The sequence below is a fragment of the Gossypium hirsutum genome, chromosome A12 (assembly GCF_007990345.1).
Source record: "Gossypium hirsutum isolate 1008001.06 chromosome A12, Gossypium_hirsutum_v2.1, whole genome shotgun sequence".
NCBI classification, from domain to species: Eukaryota; Viridiplantae; Streptophyta; class Magnoliopsida; order Malvales; family Malvaceae; genus Gossypium; species Gossypium hirsutum.
In genome coordinates, this window is record NC_053435.1 from 66,253,845 (window position 1) to 66,260,367 (window position 6,523).

The window sequence follows — 6,523 nt, forward strand, 5'->3', positions numbered from 1 at the left end:
AAAGAACTAAGAAAACCATCAATTTTCTTATTCAAGAGTTCTACCTGATTAGAGAGCATGGTGACCAAATCAACGTTATAAACGCCGACTGTTTTCGTTGGCTTTGTCCTCATGACTTGTAACATCTCGAAATAGGGCTTAAATGGAATAGTGGTTGGAAAACCACAAATCTGAGATAGAAAAGTTTATTTCGATTAATTTTTACGATTTACCGAGTGATTAGATGCATGTGTTAGAGTATTGATAAGAAATTTTATAGATTGCATGTTTAGTTTGCCTATTAGGGCTTATTTGCAGAAGTTGCTGTAACAGTCCGATTTAGGGCATAAACAGAACGATGGTTTTAGAACCACTAATTTGAAGTCAAAAAATTTAGTCCGATTAAGTTTTAAGGTTTATTTATTGATTAAAATATTGTGTAAAAATAACGTTAAGTAATTTTACTGATAAAGTGCTTAATTGGACTTTTAGGACTAAATTGTAAATGTTACAAAATATGTGTTCTAATTCATAGGTACTTGATTGAAATGGGGTTTAAAGAGGAGGTCCTTAAATGGTAATTAGACCATTGTATTTCGTTTGGACAAAAATGGTCATGAATAGGACAAAATTTTAAAGAAAGGCCTTAAGGGCATTTTAGGCATTTGGTAATTAAAAGAAATAAAAAGGGAAAACAAAGCCAAAATTTGCTCATCTTTTTCAGGGAGGCCGAAATTAGCATGGGGGAAGCCATGGCTACGGTTTTCAAGCTTTCCAAGCTCAATAATAAGTCCGTTCTGGCCCCGTTTTTCAAGTTCTTTACGATTTTGGAATCCTGGTAACTTGATTAAGCTTATTCTAGAAATAATTTAAGCTAGGGTTCATATTTGGAAAAATATCCATAGGTGAAATGTGTTTATTTTGATGTTTTATGGTAGAATATGAAGGCTGAAATTATGTTAAACAACTTTTACTAAGTGGTTTTAAGCAAAATGAGTAAAACGGCTTAATCGGAAAAGTTGTTATTGTTCATAACTATGTGTTAGAGTGAGGATTTGATGTTTCCATAGAAGGGGAAACTGCTCAGTATGTCATAAAACATAAGAATAAGGGATGAAGTTTAATTCCCAAGCCTAGGGGAAAAAGTGTAAATATGCAAAGTTTAGGGGCAAAATTGTAATTTTACCAAAGTTTGAGTTAAGGACTGTTTTGAATAGTACATTAATTAAATAAGTAAAATATGATATTTTAGATCCCGTAAAACGAGATTTAAATCTAGAATGGGAGAAAAATCGAAAATCGAGAAAGTTGGTTAAATGACCGTTTTAGTATCGAGGTCAGTTCATATGTATAATAAGCATTAATTTATGCACGTTTCAATGTAAATTTGATATATTTACTATGATTGCCGAGATGTTGAAAGTAAGTATAATTGTGATGATTTAAATGTTCAATAGTAATTCGACATGGAAATGAGAAAGTATGTAAGTTTGTATGTAAATAATAAATTATCCTTATTATGTTTTTGTATTTCAGCATATTTTATGTATTGTAGCTGATTTTTGAATCATAATTGACTATTGGAAGTATGGAATCAAGTATTAGAAAGAGAGAGAAATCCCGGTTGAACCTTCGGAAAGATTGGGTGATACAGATGGTATGTAGCTAGGTCACATGTATGGTGCTGAGTGCACATCATGTGTACAAGAGAGCTACGAGACATTATGATGTAGCTAGGTCGCATGGGTGACACTATGTGTAGACCATGTAGACAAGAGAGCTACGGGATATATGTAGCTAGGTTGCATACGTGGTTCCAGGTGAAGGACACCATGTAGACAAGAGAGCTACGAGATAAACTGGCTAGTTCACATGGGTGGTACTAAGTGTTCACCATGTGTACAAGAGAGCCAAAATTATGTGTACAATCGAGCTAGGTTACATGATTGGTGCTAAGTGAAGGCCACTATGTGTACAAGAGAGCTTCAATTTTAAAGGTGGGCTGTGTGCGATACCATCGCGTATCTGTTATTATTCCGAAGCGTTCAACTGGGAAATTGATTAAATGAAACTGTGTATGACTTTGTGATGATAAGTATAAGTATATACGTGTGTAAATTATGAGAAATATGCTCGATATGTGATTGGAAATTGGAAAGATTGTAATGGGAAAGTGATGAATACAATTGAAGTGTTAAAGATCAAAATTGACAATAAAACTGTTCTGGATAGTTGTAGTGATGTGAATCTAACAATTTACCAAAAATTGTATAAATTGAATCAGAGACTGAATGAGATATCAAATTAGAGCTTAATGAGTCGATTTTCATATAACAGAAACAGAGCAAGTAAAGGAATTCTATATTATGAGATATTTAAGTTTTTGAGAGACTGGTTCAGAATGACTACGTGATCCCCTATTCTAACTTAGAAAAATCATTAAAAATTGTAAAAAAAATAATTAGGGGATATAATTTATATTCTTGAAATCCTTAATGAGTCTAGTTTCAAATGAAATAAACTAAAACATCATTTGAATTTTGTACAAGGAGAAAATTGATTTGTAGTGAAGAGTGGTCAGAACAGCTAAGTAGTGAAATAGGGGTAACTTCAATGAATAAACTATACTAATTGGCTATTCCAAAAATTCTGAAAATTTGATGGTAAGAATATATTTGAATTTAGTTTCAAATAAAATTAACTATTTGTAATTTGGAGTTCTGTAGATCCAGAAATAAATAATTTAGTTGCTAGTACTCTGCTAGATAGCTTATTTTGAACCTGTTTATGATTGTAATAGTGAAACTATGTGTGTTTGTGATGGTAATATTCTAGGAACATATTGTGACTTTGTTTAAAGTATGATAATGTATTATTTATTAATATTTACATACTTACTTACTAAGCTATAATGCTTACTCCCTTCCTTTCATTTTTCCTATAGTGTCGCAAATGTTAGCTCGAGTTGGAGGTCGCCGGAGGTTAAATCACACTATCAAACTATTGATCGGTATATAAAGGTTTTAAAGTATTTTAAGTCTTTGGCATGTATGGAGACTCGTTTAATTGTTATTAAGTTGCTAGGAATTGGCTTAAAATACTGACCTATGTTATTTGAAGGTCTCTATTGTATAAAGTCATTTAATGTAGATAGTCTTGATTATGTTATTAATTAAATGGTGCAATTTATGAATGTGCATGCTTGCCTATGTGTATGGTCGATTTAAAGCATGATATGGGCCTTGCAAGCTCTTTTTAAGGGACAGCTTGGATGTGTTTGAAAAAGTTTTAAATTAGAGTGAAATTATGAATCGATTTTTATACGATGATTAGTGATTAAGTCTGGTAATGCCTCGTACCCTGTTCCGGCGTCAAACACGGGTAAGGGGTGTTACATGACTTGCCACTGATAGTTATTCAGTGGCATCACCTCTATAAACTCATAAGCATCTTTAGGTGTTTTATTGTTGATGGTTCTACCAGTAGCTACGTCAACCATTTGTCGAGTCGAAGGATTCAGACCATTATGGAACGTTTGAACCTGTGGCCAAAGCGATAACCCATGGTGAGGGCACCTTCTCAAAAGGTCCTTGTATCTCTCCCATGCATCGTAGAGTCTTTCTAAATCCATCTGCACAAAGGAAGAGATATCATTACGTAATTTAGCCGTTTTAGCTGGCAGAAAATATTTTAGTAAAAAATTTTCGGTCATTTGTTCCCAAGTAGTGATTGACCCTCGTGGTAACGAGTTAAACCACTGTTTAGCTTTGTTCCTAAATGAAAAGGGAAACAACCGAAGACGTATAGCATCATCAGGAACGCCATTGATTTTAAATGTGTCACATAGTTCCAAGAAGTTTGCTAAGTGAGCGTTGGGATCCTCATCTTGCAAACCATCAAACTGAACAAATTGTTGTATCATTTGAATAGTGTTAGATTTCAGTTCAAAAGTATTTGTAGCTACAGCAAGTCTAACTATGCTCGATTCAGTTCATGTTGAAGATGGTTTAGCATAATCATATATAGTGCGTGGAGCAGGATTTTGATTAACCGCAATTGCAGTAGGTAGCTGATTGTCTTGGTTTTTAGCCATCTCGTCAGTTGGGGGTTGAGGATCCTCCTCTTTCTCGTTCTCTGTATATCTTAAGCTTCGCCTTATTTCTCTTTGATGTCTGCGAACTGTTCGATCAATTTCTTCATGAAAAAGTAGTGGTCCTGATGGGTTTCTTCTAGTCATAAACTATAAAAACCTGCCAAGAGAAGGAAAAAGTAAATTAATAAGTAATAATAATAATAAAATTAAATTGCAAGAAAATAAATGGCTAAAGTAATAAAAATTGAGCGTTCCTAATATCTTAGTTCCCCGGTAATGGCGCCAAAAACTTGATCGCGTGACTTCGTGGTAGGTTTTAAATATTTATAATTAATCATTCTTGAAACTAACTATTATCACGATGTAGGAAAGTGTACCTATCGAACAGTAGTATAGTTTTAGCAAGACTGCATTGTCGAACCCAAAGGAACTAAAATTACTAGTAATGACTGTCTTTTTATTATCTAGCCTAAGAATAAAGATGTTTTTGTTTTAACTAACTAATTATATAAACTAAGAATTCACAGAGAATGGAATTGGGGAATTGCTTTTGGGAAAGTCGATTGAATTAAGACAATACCTAAGGAAAAATCCACCTAGACTGTACTTGTTATTCTGGCTCCGAATCGGACGATTTATTCATTTAACTTGTTTCGTAGAGATCCCTAAGTTATGTTATTATCCCTATTCAAGACTAATAACGTCTAATCCATAGATTGAATAATTTAGACCTTTCTCTAGTTAACACCCTAAGGTTGCATTAACTCGATCTATGGATCCCCTTATTAGGTTTCACCCTAATCCGGTAAAATCTTGTTACCCTATGTCTAGGCACGTAATCAACTCTACTTAATTATGACAAATGTACTCTTAGGCAAGGTCTATTCCTCCTCTGAATAAGAGCTTATCTTGAATCAGTATCCTGGGATGTCAAAACAAGAATTAAGAACACATAATTAAGAGCAAGTTAAATATTTATCATATAATTTAGAAAATAATAACAAGATTCATCTTTGGTTTCATTCCCCTTAGGTATTTAGGGGCTTTAGTTCGTAACTAAATAAGAAAACATATCAGAATAATAAAGAATACAAAACATAAAGAAAACCCAAAACTCCTGAAGGGGAAATTGAGAAGAGATCTTCAGTCTTGATGGTGAATCTGGTTTCTGAGATGCATCAATCTGCTTCCTTGAAGTAATTTCTTACTACCTATTCTGTTCCTCTTTTCTTCCTCCTCTAGGGTGTATTTATAGGCTTTTGAATGCCTAAGATCCCTCAAAATTAGCCTTTTCCGAATTGGACTCAACTTGGGCTCGGTAGGGACACGCCCGTCTGCGATTACTTCAGGCCGTGCTTCGGCCTGCCAAATTGACACGGTTGTGTGGTTTGCCCATGTGAGGAGGCCCAGGCCGTGTTGATTTCATTCTTTGGCCCATTTTCTCCATTTTTTGGCCCGTTTCTCGTTCCTTCCACTCTCCTATGCTCTCCCAAGTATAAAACATGAAATTAAAGCATTAGGAGCATCGAATTCACCAATTCTAATAGGAAATCATCCATAAAATGCGTTAAACATGGGGTAAAAATATGTATAAATTACGGTTTATCAATGCCATTCACCTTCAGTTGTTTCCCTTTTTGTTAAGGAACAAAGCTAAAGAGTGGTTGAACTCGTTACCACGAGGGTCAATCAGTACTTGGGAACAAATGACCGAAAATTTTTTACTTCAATGTTTTCCACCAACTAAAATGGCCAAATTAAGGAATGATATCTCTTCTTTTGTGCAGATGGAGCTAGAAACACTCTATGATGCATGGGAGAGATACAAAGATTTCTTGATAAGGTGCTCTCACCATGGGCTGCCCTTATGGTTGCAGGTTCAAACATTTCACAATGACCTGAATCCTTCGACTAGACAGATGATTGACGCAGTTGCTGGTGGGACTATCAATAATAAGACACCTAAGGAGGCTTATTGTAATATCCTGAATTAGGGCTTAATAAGAATAGTGGTTTCGTGACCACAAATCCGAGATAGAAATAATAATTTTATAATTATTTTGATGATTATGATATGATTGAATGATTGTGTGAAAATTTCGTGATGAAATTCTATGCCTAAAGTGCTTAAATTGAAAGTAGGGACTAAATCGAATAAGTTGCAAAACTTGCATTCTAGAAGTTTTTAGTATGAAATTGCATTGAAATATTAATTAGGAGATCTTAAATAGCAATTTGACCAATTTTAAGTTCATGGACAAAATTAGGACATGGAAGGAATTTTTGGAAAGTTTAGTAGTAAGGGCATTTTGGTCATTTAGTTATTAAAATGAATTAAAAACAAAATTAAAAACCAATTTTTGTCCATCTTCTTCATTAGGCCGAAATTTCAAGGGTTCTCCATAGTTAGGGTTTGTTTCAAGCTTCCAAGCTCCATAGTAAGTGATTCCA

At 34.2% G+C, this 6,523-nt stretch overlaps 2 non-coding genes across 2 annotated transcripts; one reads left to right on the top strand and one right to left on the bottom strand.

The window, feature by feature from the left end:
* Window positions 1-3,536: 3,536 nt before the first annotated feature.
* On the top strand, window positions 3,537-3,643 carry LOC121211824 (small nucleolar RNA R71). Its single transcript, XR_005907042.1, has one exon. It is a non-coding gene; the product is annotated as a small nucleolar RNA R71 (small nucleolar RNA).
* Window positions 3,644-5,826: 2,183 nt separating this feature from the next.
* On the bottom strand, window positions 5,827-5,933 carry LOC121211738 (small nucleolar RNA R71). The gene has a single exon (XR_005906956.1). It is a non-coding gene; the product is annotated as a small nucleolar RNA R71 (small nucleolar RNA).
* Between the last annotated feature and the right edge of the window lie 590 nt (window positions 5,934-6,523).